We start from the raw sequence: 14,734 nt of genomic DNA, 5'->3' as shown, positions 1-14,734 counted from the left end.
CCATATGTTCTTCCTAGGAATCCTCTTCTATTCCCCTGCTATTCTATTTTACTTGGTGCCTGTCAGAAGCAAGATGACTGAGTGGACTAGCCCTGGAGTCAGAAAGACATGAGTACAAATGAAGCCTCAGATCCTCACTAGATTGTATGACTCTGGGTAAGTCACTTAACTCCAATTGCCTCAGCCAAAACAAACAACAACAAAATGCCAACCCCCCACATGTTTGGAGGACAGTAGTTAAAAAAGATTGAAAAAAGATTCAAAGGAGTTGGGTTGGGGTGATCATGGTGACAGTTATCTACTGGAGAAGATGGGAGGTGATAGGATCACACCTTTGACAAACATTAGTGATAGCAGAAGGAGACAGGGACACTCTAATAGAGTTGGACTGGTTCACCAAGGAGATCAAGATAGGGAAAAATGTTCGGCCAGGTATAATGGCCTGGGAAAGGATTGAGAAGTAAGGAAATGGAAGTCATGATAGAGATGAAAATAAGATTAGGGATTATAAAGCACAGAGAATAATGGAATGTTAAAAGATGATGACCTGATAAAGACATTTCATAGTTATGAACATGTATGTTCCATGTATATTCCATTCCCGTGTGTAACTGAGATGGAGATGGACAATTTTCCTTTTTTTTTTTAAACCAGTTCTTTGCTTAATCAAAAGTGCTGTTATAGTTTTGTATATATGGGTCTTTCTCCTCTTTCTCTGGTTTCTTTGGAGGTACTTGCCTGATAGTGGTATTGCTGAGTCAAATGGCAGTCAAATGGTGTAATTGACTTTTTGGTTTGGTTCCAAATTGTTTTCCAGAATAGTTTGATCAATTCACTTAGATGTCTCTTATTATTAATTACTTAGGGGATTTTTTTCACGTGATACATGGTAATTTTTCTTCTTTTGAAGACAGCTGGCTTGTATCCTTTAAACATTTTTGGAAAATGCAACTTATAAAATTGTACTTTGGATACAGACTTGTATCAAAGAAATTTGCTGAAAAGATTTCCCTCACAAAACTTTTTTCCTTCTAATCTAACTTCTATCAAATGTAAACTCCTTAAATGTAGTGACTGTCTCCTTTATGTCTTTGCAACCCCCATCTTCAAGTAGTGTTTGTATTATAATTGTTCTTAATAACTATTTGTTGATTGACTAATAGTGTTATCTGCAGCTTAAAAGGTAGTAATTTTTTCATCTAATTTTTCATTTTTTAAAGAACAATTCAGTGAAATTACAACCTTCTTAGCAGTGTATTATTGTACCTTTATTCCTGTATTCCTAATAGTGACTATTTCTAGTTCTTCCAATCCTTGTCAATATGTTGAGTATGAAATGAAATGCCAACCTTTCTCCCTTTTCTAACTTTCTGATGGACTTTTAACAAAGTTCTCTGACCTTTTGGTAGCAACTGACCCTATAGACTACCTCTCATTTTGGATACTCTGTCCTTCCTTGTCTTCTGATCTAGTGTGTTTGTTTGATTTCCTCCCCTCTCTCTAACCCTTCTTTATCACTTTTGCTGTTTGCTTGTTTTATTGATGGTTGTCAGTTGTTCTCTCAGAGGACCATAACATCTGAGAGATGATGCTAAGGCATGCAAGTGAATTGGATTTAAGTGAGGGAGGACTCTGCAAAGTCACCAGTCTCTTTCTCCCCCAGAGCTTTGTTGTCCTGATCTACATCTGGCCCCATTCTCTAAGAGGATCTTGCCATCAGAGAGAACCAAGACTTGCAAGTGAATTGGATTTAATTGAGGGAATGTTCTGCAGAGTCACCAGTCCCACTTTCTCCTCTGGAGACTTCTAGGTCCAGTGACAAGACATAGATTAGGATGACTGGACATGTTCCTTGCTTGTCTTGTACCTTGAGCCCTTAAGTTAAATGTTTTTTAGATTTATCTTTGTCCTTACATTTATCCCTTTATACACTCTCAACATTACCAGTCATGTCAAGGGCTTCATTGATCACTTTTATAAAGATTCGATTCAGTTCAGTTTAATAAACATTAAGTGACTACTGGGTTGAGAACTTATTTTCCATTTTTTAGAGACTTCATTGTTTCATTTCTCGTAACTACACATCATCCAAGACAGTATTAATATTTGAAGTATTGGTCTCTGTTTCTGGAAGAAGTTTGATAGGATTTTGATAGAGAGGGGATTGAGAGAGGGGAAGAAATTATTGTCATTTAGAGATATTTAAACTGTACTGTTGATTAACAACTCGAGTGAGGTGTATTTTATTTCATCCCTAAATTGCATTTTTTTCCACAATCCAGTTTTTGTTAAGGTCAACAAAGCTGATTTTTCTGTAAATAATTCTTTTCTTCTTCTCCTCCTCCTCCTCCTCTTCTTCCTCCTCCTCTTTCTCCTCCTCCTCCTCTTCTTCCTCCTCCTCTTTCTCCTCCTCCTCCTCTTCCTCCTCCTCCTCCTCCTTCTCTTCCTCCTCCTCCTTCTCTTCCTCCTCCTCCTTCTCTTCCTCCTCCTCCTCTTTCTCCTTCTTCTTCTTCTTTCTACATCTTCTTCATTGGGGTTAAGTGACTTGCCCAGGGTCCCACAGCTAGGAAGTGTTAAATGTCTAAACTCAGCTGGGGCTCTATCCACTGCACCACCTAGCTGCCCCCTGTAACTTCTTTACAACTATATTCTCTAAAAGTTGGTTGGCTTTTTTCCTCCCTTTACATCTAAAACAATTCTCCTACAACTAGATTTTCTCACTAATTTGCCAAAATCATTACTTACTGAGTTACCTTCTTGCTATGTTTGAAATTAGAATGAAAGAAAATAATAGCATTTGCTCCCTTATATTCTCTGGAAGCCAGTTTAGAAATGTAAGTCCAAAGTTCCCCTGCACAACTGGACCAGAACATATCAAATTTCTATTTACTTTAAAATAGGGGATAACTGAGAAGAAAGTACTCAAAAATCCATAAAATATCTGTATATAAGTTTTTCTTCACTAAGCTAAATCCTGCCATTTCCTTAAGCAAAGGCCTGTTCAGGAGAAAAAAAAAACAAAAAACAAACTTCTGCAGACCACAGAGTAGTTTTGACCACAATGATTTATAGGCATAAGTACTGGAATGGGTGAGTCATCTACAAATTGAGTTGGGAGGGATTGCTTCTGAGTTATCCAGACAGCCATAAAAACCTTGCAAGAGCCTCACACCAACTTAAATTTGGTTCACCACTTTTAGAAAAAAAATCCAGATGTATATTAGTTAACTGCTTTAAGCAAAACATCTTTCTCATATGTTGCATCAATTCCTAAAGGGACCATTCTGTAAATTTGAGAGTAGCCCTGTTCTTACTGAAAATATAATGTGAAATAACTGAAATGTAATTGGATTTCATTGTGCTATTTGTGTTAGTATGAGTACTGAGAAGAGAAAATATATCCTGCTTGTGAAATAACTTAGAGGAGGAGCCTTGTGGGGACCCAGGGCCCAAGTTGCTTTTGTGACAGAGTGTCATTCTAAAGAAATTTTAAACTTTTAGGGACTCTAAGGGTTTTGAAAGGATAATAAAGCTTTAAAGTAGAGAACAATTAGATAGAATTGACCTTGAGATCTTTGTATATTGGAATGGGAGAACGGAACTCAGGGAAATTATGTGGGAATTATGCCAGGAAAACTATTGGGTTGCAGTTTGGTGGTTTCAAGGACAAAAGATTTGGGCTAGACCTGGCTCAGGCCAGTCCCCTGGTAGTTTAGGTTCCATATTGGAACAAAATGAGACTCCTGTAGGTCATTCAGCAGTTAAAAAAAGGGAGATTTCCTTAGGCATACCAGGAAGATACTCAACAAGGATAGGAAATGAATGCACCTGAGTTGACTCAGCTGAGCAGTTTCCCTGCTTGAGTTATCCACCATTTTCCATTAGCCAAGAATTTGAGAACTTCTGTCCCTTTGTACTCAGTGGACCAGAAAGTGATGTCAACAGTCTGAGCCTTTAGTACTGTAAGTGAACAAAGCCAATCTTTAAAGAAAAAAAAAAAAAAAACTAAATTAACACGCACAAGGAAAGAGGATAGGATATTGTTCCACTACAACTTGGGAAGAAAAGGTAGATTTGAAGTCAAAAGAAAAAGACTGAGGTAACTAGAAAATGTTTTAGGTTATAGAGAAGCAAACAAACATGGCTGTTGTCTTTTGTTCTCAAAGAAGACCAAAAGGACATCACTGTTAGAGTCAAGTTAGTGTATCCAGCTGTGGTGGATCAGACCAATAGCAGCTCAGAATGAATGCTCTGCCACAGGTTGAACACAAATAATCTCTATGAACATTTGGGTCGAATTCTCCAATTGCTCAATTTACAATTTTTTTCTGAGCTTATTCAATTCTGCTTTCCTCATAAAATATAGCACCTTCTCTGATGTACACCATGCTGGGTGGTACTATGCCAGTATCTCCCGTGTCACACAAATAATTCTAAAGTTCTTTTTTTTTCAATCTGCTTTGGTGAAGTTATTTATTTAATAGTTTAATTTCTTTTTTTTAAATTAAAGCTTTTTATTTTCAAAACATGCATGGATAATTTTTCAACATTAACTCTTGCAAAACCTTGTGTTCTATTTTCCCTCTCATATCCTCTCCCCTACATGGCAAGTAATTCAACATAATATGGTAAAAAAAAATGTGTTATATCCAATATATACATATATATTTACACAATTATCTTGCTGTACAAGAAAAATCAGATCAAAAAGGGAAAAAATGACAAAGAAAATAAAAAGCAAGCAAACAATAACAGAAAGAGTAAGAATGCCATGTTGTGATCCACACTCAGTTCCCACAGTTCTCTCTCTGAGTGTAGATGGCTCTCTTCATCACAACATCATTGGAACTGGCCTGAATCATCTCATTGTAGAAGAGAGCCGCGTCCATCAGAATTGATTGTCGTATAGTTATTGCCGTGTACAATGATCTCCTGATTTTACAAAACAATACTATTCCATAACATTCATATGCCATAATTTATTCAGCCATTCTCCAACTGATGGGCATCCGCTCAGTTTCCACAACTCTAAAGTTCTAAAGAGAGTCTTTGACAGTGTCCTTGTATCACTTTTTCTGATCACCTTGAGATGCTTGCCCTGTGTGAGTTCTCCATAAAGTATATTTTTGGCCAGACTCCATTTGGCATTCCAACAATATGGCCAGCCCTGCAGAATTTTACCCTTTGCAGCAGAGTTGGGACGCTTGGCAAGTTAGTTCTAGAAAGGATCTCATGTCTAGTGTCGTACCTTCCAGGAGATCTTCAGAATCTTTTTCAGACAATCCAAATGGATGGGGTTCAGTTTCCTGTCATGGCACTGGTGTAGTGTCTAGATTTCAGAGCATACAACAGTGAGGTCAGCCTAGTTGCTCTGCAGACCCTCAGTTGGTAGTCAGCCTGGTGCTTCCCCTCTCCCAGGCTTTTCTCTGAAGTCTCCCAAACACTGAGCTAGTTCTGGCCATGTGGGTGTCAATCTCATTATCAATCACCCCTGAAAAATATACTGCCCACACAGGTGAGAGAACTCACCTGTAGCATTCAGAACGCTACCGGCTTTAATTGACAGATCCACATACAGACAGGTGGTGCTGGCTGATGTTTTCTTGGTGTTAATTGTTAAAGCCAAAATTAGCACAAGCAGCAGAAAACCAGCCCATACTCTGCTGCATCTTCATTTTGAGCGCACTGAGAGTGAGAATGCTATGCGTTCTGGACACACAATCATCTGCTAACAAAAACTCGTGCACCAGCACTTCCTCCACTTTAGTTCTGGCTGTAGCTTTTTCAAGTGGAAGAATTTACTATCAGATAGGAATGTAATGGAATATTATTGTTCTACAAAAAATGACGAGCAGCTTGGTTTCAGAGAAGCCTGGAAAGACTTACTGATGCTGAGTGAAGTGAGCAGAACAAAGAGATCATTATACACAGGAACAACAAGATTATGTGATGGTCAACTGTGATGGACTTGGCTCTTTTCAAAAACGTGGTAATTCAAGGCAATTCCAATAGACTTGTGATGGAAAGTGCCACCCACGTCCAGGGAGAGAATTATGGAGACTGAATGTGGATCAAAGCATAACATTTTCACCTTTTTTTGACTATTGTTATGTTTTTTTTATTTTTCACTTTTAATTGTGTGTGTGTGTGTGTGTGTGTGTGTGTGTACAGCATGATGAATATAGAAATGTGTTTAGAAGAATTGCATGTGTTTAATCTATATTGGATTGCTTGCTATCTTGGGGATGGGAGGGAGAAAAAATTTGGGACACAAGATTTTGCAGAGGTGGATGTCTATTTTTGCATGTATTTGGAAAAATAAAATAGTATTTAAAAAAAGAATTTACCATCAGTGTGGTAGCTAACTTTGATTCCATGTTTGTCCTCACTGAGGGAGTTTGGCAACATGGTTCAAAACCTCATGCTAAGAAACATGGGAGCAAGCACACAGCCTTGTTTCACTGCATCAGTGACTGGGAAAGCTCGAGAACATCGCCCATTGTCTAGAACCCAGCAAGCATCCATCATGAAACTGATGTAGTATACTGATGAACTTCTCTGGGCAACCGAATTTTGACATGATTTTCCATAAGCCCTCCTGACTGACATTATCAAAGACCTTGGTCAGATCTATAAATATTGTATACAGACCTCTATTGTGGAGTTGTCGGGCAGTAAACACCCTGTTCCTTGGCCCCTTCTGAAGCCACACTGGCTCTTAGGTAGAGAACCTTTTTCTGAGTATGGGGCCAGCTTACTGAGGAGGATTCTGGTAAGAATCTGGCCAGCAGTGACTAAGAGAGAGATGCCTCTGTGATTGTCACAGTATTGTCCAACCATTGACCATTTACCTCAGGTTGAAATCAATCATTCCCTAGCTGTTCCAACTGAAGTTCCAATCAAAGAAGAGAATTTTGAAGGCTATTTGGCTACTTTTGTATGACAAAGCACCTGGTGCTGATTCTATTCCGGCTGAGATTTACAAGTGGAGGGGTCCATTGCTCATACAAAAGCTGACCGAAATTTTCCAGATTATATGACAAGAGGAAGTTGTGCCCCAGGAGTTCAAGGCTGTCTCCATCGTCCGTCTTTATAAAGGTAAAGGAAGAGATTGTCTTGTGATGATCACAGAGGGCTCTCTCTTAGTTATTGCTGCTAAGATTCTTGCTAGAGTCCTCCTTAGTAGACTGATCTTCCACCTGGAATAAGTCATCTACCTGAGGGCCAGCATGGTTTCAGAAGGGGCCCAACCCTGGTCTGTCTGCCATAGAAGACATCTTGTGACTGAACCAAAAAATTGTACAAAAACTTCTACAAAGATCCCACACATGGAATATGTACACACTGGACAACACAAAATCCAATATACTTGAAAGATTAACAACAACAGGTATCACCTGCAAAAAGCAACCCTGAGAGAAACAAGGCTGACCAACAAAGGCCAGCTTACTGAAGTCAGAGAAGGATGCATGTTTTTCTGGGGTAGCTTCAGTGAAGCTGTATAAGTTCTGCAATCAGAACTAATTCACAAAGCAAGCCCATATGCTTTCCAAAGGTAGTGAATGACTGGCTCATGGCAAGGTGATTGCTATTAGCAGGAAAATACCATACCACCATCATCAGTGTCTATGCTCTCACCATGATAAACCTTGATGTGGTCAAAGAAAAATGTTATGAAGAACTGGAGACTTTTATTATCAATGTGCCAAAAGTGGACTTTATATTTCTGGGTGACTTTAATGCTAGAGTTGGCTCAGACTAACAGATATGCAGGGAAACAGCAGCAGCAATGGTCCCTTACTACTGAAGTCTTTTTTTTTTAATTTAATAGCCTTTTATTTACAGGTTATATGCATGGGTAACTTTACAGCATTAACAATTGCCAAACCTCTTGTTCCAATTTTTTCACCTCTTACCCTCCACCCCCTCCCCCAGATGGCAGGATGACCAGTAGATGTTAAATACATTAAAATATAAATTAGATACACAATAAGTATACATGACCAAAACGTTATTTTGCTGTACAAAAAGAATCAGACTCTGAAATATTGTACAATTAGCTTGTGAAGGAAATCCAAAATGCAGGTGGGCATAAATATAGGGATTGGGAATTCAATGTAATGGTTTTTAGTCATCTCCCAGAGTTCTTTCTCTGGGCGTAGCTGGTTCAGTTCATTACTGCTCCATTGGAAATGATTTGGTTGATCTCATTGCTGAGGATGGCCAGGTCCATCAGAACTGGTCATCATATAGTATTGTTGTTGAAGTATATAATGATCTCCTGGTCCTGCTCGTTTCACTCAGCATCAGTTCGTGTAAGTCTCTTCAGGCCTTTCTGAAATCATCCTATTGGTCATTTCTTACAGAACAATAATATTCCATAATATTCATATACCACAATTTATTCAGCCATTCTCCAACTGATGGGCATCCACTCAGTTTCCAGTTTCTAGCCACTACAAAAAGGGCTGCCACAAACATTCGTGCACATACAGGTCCCTTTCCCTTCTTTATAATCTCTTTGGGATATAAGCCCAGTCCTTACTACTGAAGTCTTGATGCAATCATCACCAACACAATTTCATTTATCTAAATGCAACAAAACTATGGATGCACCCTCACATTTGTCATTTAATAGTCTATATAACTGTAAGGAGAAGAGACAGACAGGATATGAGAGTGACAAAGGCAATGAAATGGGTGGTAGATGTTGCTGTATTGATCATAGATTTATCCTCTGCAAAATGAAGGCCACAAAAGTGGCACCCCCAAGGCAAAAAGACTAGCAGAAGAATTATTGTCAACAGGCAGAACTCTTCCCTGAGGGGGAACCCCTTGTTGCTAACTCAGAGAGTAAGTTGAGCCAACACACAGGGAACAGCTTTTAGAGATCGGTGTACAGCACTGCTGCATTTACTCATCTGGCTCAGAACACTCACAAACACAACACTGGTGTGATGAAAATGAGAGGGAAATTTAGAAGCTGTTAAATGAAATATGACAACTCCACAGGTTGTGCCAGCAGGATAGTCCATCCATCTCTAAGAAGGCAGTGTTCAATTCCATGAGAAGTAAAGTACAATCAGTTCAGTAAAAAAGCATGTGACATTCAGTTTTAGACTGATAGTACCATCCAAAGCACTTTTATGATTCACTCAAGGCTATTAGTCATGGGCCAAAGACTATGGTACATATCTCAACTACTCAGTGCTAATGGAGTCACATTGTTTAGTGATAAGAATGATCTTAGGATGGGCTGAACACTTCCATAGTGTTCTCCACAGACTGTCATCAGTGCCTCATAGTATCATAGTATTTGATAAACCCAAGAACCTCATCAACTGGAGCAAAGATTCATTATTCAACTGGAAAGCAGTCTAGCAGAAATTATATTTAAACTGATATTTCATATCATATGCCAAGAGAAATTCTAAATGGATACATGACGATATAAAATCGTAAATAAATTATAAGAGAAAGGAAGGAAATACTTTTCCAGCTTGGAAGAGGGGAAGAGCTCTTGATCAAACAAGTAACAGAGAAAATCTCATTAGATAAAATAGAAAATTACTTAATTTAAAAGTTTGCATAAAACAATCAGTGCAGATATTAGGAAGGAAACAGTGGACTGGGGAAAATATTTTTTGAAAATTTCTCACATAAAGTTCTCATTTCCAATATATATATATATATATATGGAACTGATTGAAATATTGAACAATGAGAGCCTTTTCCCAATATATAAATGGTTAAAGATTAGTATCCTTTGGGATACTACCAGTTTGGTTTTTAAAAAATGACAAAAAAAGAAAATGACAGTTATTGGAAAGGCTGCAAGAAAATAGGCACAGAAACATATTATTGGTAGATCAATTGATCCAGATGTCTGAAAAAGCAATTTGGATCTATTCCCCAAAGGGTATTAAATTGTGTACTCTTTAGTCTTGGTGATATGGCAACTAGACCTAAGCCCTAAAGAAAGTAAAATGGGAGAAAGGACCCAAAAATATTTAAAGTAATTATTTTTGACATGGCAAAAACCTGAAAACTAATTGAAGAATGGCTAAACAAATTATATTAATGCAATGAACTAGTATACAAAATGAGGGAATCACAAGGAAACCTGGGAAGATGTGTGTGAACTGAATAGTAAAATGAATAGAACCTAGAATAATTTATGTAGGAAGAGTATTGTAAAGAAAAATAGCTAAGAAAGACTTAAGAACAATGATTAATGCAATGATAAACCACAATTCCAGATGATCAGTGATGAACAGTCTTGGATTCAAGGTAGACAACAAGACATACATTTTAGGACATGGCTAAAAAGATAATAGGTTTTCTTGAATGTGCATTTTGGACACAAGAGTTTTTTTTTTCAATTGGGAGAGAAGAGACTAGTGATTGGGTAACCAAAATAAAAATAAAAGCAAAAAATGTTCATTGAAGCATTTTTTAAAACATACAGAAGATAAAAGAAAGGACAGTAGAAAACAGATAAGCAAGCCAGCTTTGTTTTTTTTTTTTAATTAAAACTTTTTATTTTCAAAACATATGCATGTATAATTTTCAATATTCACCCTTGCAAAATCTTGTATTCCAAATTGTTTCCCTCCCTTTCTCTCACTCCCTCCCCTAGAAGGCAAGTAATTCAATATATGTCAAATGTGCAATTCTTCTATACATATTTCTTTTTTTATATATTCTAAAGCATGAATCTAGAATTTTTACTTTTAAAAAAATTTTTTTTATTTAATAGCCTTTTATTTACAGGTTATATGCATAGGTAACTTTACAGCATTAACAATTGCCAAACCTCTTATTCCAATTTTTCACCTCTTACCCCCCCACCCCCTCCCCCAGATGGCAGGATGACCAGTAGATGTTAAATATATTAAAATATAAATTAGATACACAAGTATACATAACCAAACCGTTATTTTGCTGTACAAAAAGAATCAGACTCTGAAATATTGTACAATTAGCTTGTGAAGGAAATCAAAAATGCAGGTGGGCATAAATATAGGGATTGGGAATTCAATGTAATGGTTTTTAGTCATCTCCCAGAGTTCTTTTTCTGGGTATAGCTAGTTCAGTTCATTACTGCTCCATTAGAAATGATTTGGTTGATCTCGTTGCTGAGGATGGCCTGGTCCATCAGAACTGGTCATCATATAGTATTGTTGTTGAAGTATACAATGATCTCCTGGTCCTGCTCATTTCACTCAGCATCAGTTCGTGTAAGTCTCTCCAGGCCTTTCTGAAATCATTCTGTTGGTCATTTCTTACAGAACAATAATATTCCATAATATTCATATACCACAATTTATTCAGCCATTCTCCTACTGATGGGCATCCATTCAGTTTCCAGTTTCTAGCCAGCAAGCCAGCTTTGAAAATAACATGCTGAATATGTTTAACATATATTGAATTACTTGCTCTCTAGGGGAGGGGGTGGAAGGAAGGAAGAAAAATTTGGAACATAAGATTTTGCAAGGATGAATGTTGAAAACTATGCATATATTCTGAAAATAAAAAGCTATTATTAAAAAAAAACATGCTGAGTTTATTATATACTTAAAAAGGAAAACAAACTGTATACAACAGATTTATATCTTTATTTATATATAATCTTCCTTTTTTATTTTTTGTATACAGGAATGTTCCTTTTGTTGTTTATGTTCTGGATAAATAAAAAATAAAGGTGAAAAAGTAAAATGAGATGGAAATTTTAAAAAGTTTCAAATCATCTTAAAACCCACACAAAGAATAAGTGATAAGTAATAAAAAATATATCTATTTCATGGTCATTGTAAAGCTAATTATGCTCCTAGAGAGCAGATAATGAAACATTTACCTCTTCTCAAAAAAAAGGGAGAGAATAGCAGGGCAAGAGTTGTTATTCCAGTTTTTTTTTTTTTTTGCTTAACTATTTTTCTTGGTTTCAAAAGAAGATTTAGTTGAATATGAAGTCACAGATATCTAACAAAAATCTATGTGGAAAAAAAAAAAACAAACCAAAAAAAATCCGCAAATTTTTACATCAAGAACTCATTAATGAAACTTGAAATGATTGCACAATTTAGATTTAGGTCAATTGTGTGACAAACTGAAAGAAATGTTAAGATTCTGCCTAGAACTTTTAACCCGATGACTGAGCCTACTGTGAGGGAGAGAAAAATATTGTAGGAAGATTAATGCTGGTGTACCTATTTGGATGGAGAAGTCTGAGTAGTAGAAATGGGGGTGAAAGTGAACAAAATCAGTGAGGGAACCAATTTTGGGGCTGGTCTACCATGGAATGCACGAGGAGCCTGCACTTAGTAGTGTTCTGGAGCTGACCTAACTCTTTTGGCTTACAAATATTAAATTTTCATTGTGAGCATTAGGCTACAAATCAGAGCTGATTCTGTGGATTATCTAGTCTTTAAAAAGTCTTAATAAGGCAGCTTAAACTTAAAAGTATTGAACTACAAGGAGAGCTCTGTTGTTAAATATTTCCTAGCATGCCCTTATACAGTAGGACTTATTGGTTCAGGTTACGAAGGATTCACCAGATCAGAGACCTGGTGACTGGAGGCTAATAATAACACTAATAATAATAATCATTGACATATATATAGCACTTTTATACTTGTAAAGTGCTTTATAACTATTATCTTATAGGATCCTGACCCATGACCTGCCTATTCCCATCTTGGTACATTCTAAGAAGTGATTTAGATGTCTCTTCAGTCTTTTAAATCCAAACTTTGAATTTGGACTAAATATGACATCTTAGAATGACTTACTTATTCTTGCAACTACCCCTATATTACTGGGGTGTGAAGCACCTCGCTTTCCATCTCATAGGTAGGAATAACCTCAAGTCCTATCTTTATGCTCATAGACGTAATCATAGGGCAGACATAGGCTGCCCTAGTGGAGTTTGGTAAGCCTTAAGGGTTTTGCGAACTGTATGTCTTTTGCCTGAGGATTAGCCAACCATAGGATGATGAATTTTTTAGTCTGAGCAATTTTCGAAGACAAGCTAAAGAAGTTCAAAATTTGCTCACGTGGGAACATTGTTGGTGGAGTTGTGAACTGATTCTGGAGAGTAATTTGGAACTATGCCCAAAAGGCTAAAAAACTGTGCATACCCTTTGATCCATACTGTGTCTGTTTCCCAAAGAAATCATAAAAGAGGGAAAAGGACCCACATGTACAAAAATATTTGTAGCAGCTCTTTTTGTGGTGGCAAACAATTGGAAAGGTAATGGATGCTTATCAATTGGGGAATGGATAAATAAGTTATGGTACATGAATGTAATGGAATATTGTGGTTGTATAAGAAATGATGAGCAGGCTAATTCCAGAAATGCCTGAGTGAAGTGAGCAAAATCAGAATACTGTATGTAGTAACAGCAAGATTATGGGATGATCAGCTATGATAGACTTAGCTCTTATTAGCAGTACAGGGAGAGAATTATGGAGACTGAATGAGGATCAAAGCATAATGTTTTCCTTTTGTTGTTTGTTTGCTTGCCTTTTCTTATGTTTTTTCCTCTTTTGTCCTGATTTATTTCACAATAGGACAAACATGGAAATGTTTAAAATAACTGCACATGTATAACTTATATAAGATTGCTTACTATCTTGGGGAGGGGGTAGGTAAGGAAGGGAGGGAGAAAAATTTTGGAACTCAAAACCTTACAAAAATGAATGTTGAAAATTACATTTATATGTAATTGGAAAAATAAAATATTGAGAGAAAAAAATTACTCAGATAGAAGGACCCATACTGACAAAATCACATCTCTTTAAAGTATTCACACACTAAAAAACAAAAACAAACAAAAAAAAAAAAACAGAAACAACAAAAAAACAAAAATCCCCTCCTATCTCGTCTAAGTAAAATTGATTTAAAAAACTTAAGTATAGGAGTCAAACAACATGTTTTCATATGGTGAATGATGAGAAGACTCCTTGGGAGACCAGAACAGTATTTTAGTTATCTAAGCCAGAGCTGGAAAGGAAAGGATGTTCCAATTCCATCTCCAGAGAAAGGAAATTAAAATAAAGCTAACTGCTAGAGAACAGCAAATAGGAAAAGTTCAGTTTAGTTTTCAGATAAAAAATTAAAGAGATATGGTAGCTTTGGAGGACTTAAGGGATATTTTAGATGACTCTTGATCATCTAAAACGCTAGAATAAAAGGTTTTGAAGCATCTTTGGAGATGTTAGGAAATAAGAGATTTCTCCACTCAAATGTGTACACCAGCTTTAGTTTTCCTACAATATCTCTCTCCATCAAAGTTTAAAAGTTCTAGGTAGAATCTTGACCTTTCTTCAGTTTGACATACAATTGATCTAGATCTAAATTTTACAGTCATTTCAAGTTTCATTAAGTGTATAGCTATCTTACATTTCTAGAGAGGGCAGAATAAGGAAATGGGCTAGAATGCAATGCCCGTAGAGAATGAGTTTATTTAGACGCCATGAAAACCTTCCAATCAGTGAGCACAAGAACAAAGATTTTGAAACTTTCTTTGGAGATGTTTGAGAAATAGTTGTCCAGAATTGTTTTAGGGAAAATCCTGTCTAGGTAGAGCAAATAAACTAGATGATCTCCCAAAGATTCTGACAGATCTATTATTTGATAAATTTTGAAGTAAGATATTGTTGCAGTAGTTGTATTGTTAAATTTTGGAAGATTGGAAGGTATCTGTTACTATATATGAGGTTTCTGATAGAA

Source organism: Sarcophilus harrisii, chromosome 2 (assembly GCF_902635505.1).
Source record: "Sarcophilus harrisii chromosome 2, mSarHar1.11, whole genome shotgun sequence".
In the NCBI taxonomy this organism is placed as follows: Eukaryota; Metazoa; Chordata; class Mammalia; order Dasyuromorphia; family Dasyuridae; genus Sarcophilus; species Sarcophilus harrisii.
The sequence above is the reverse complement of the archived record's forward strand: the minus strand, read 5'-3'. Positions refer to the sequence as shown.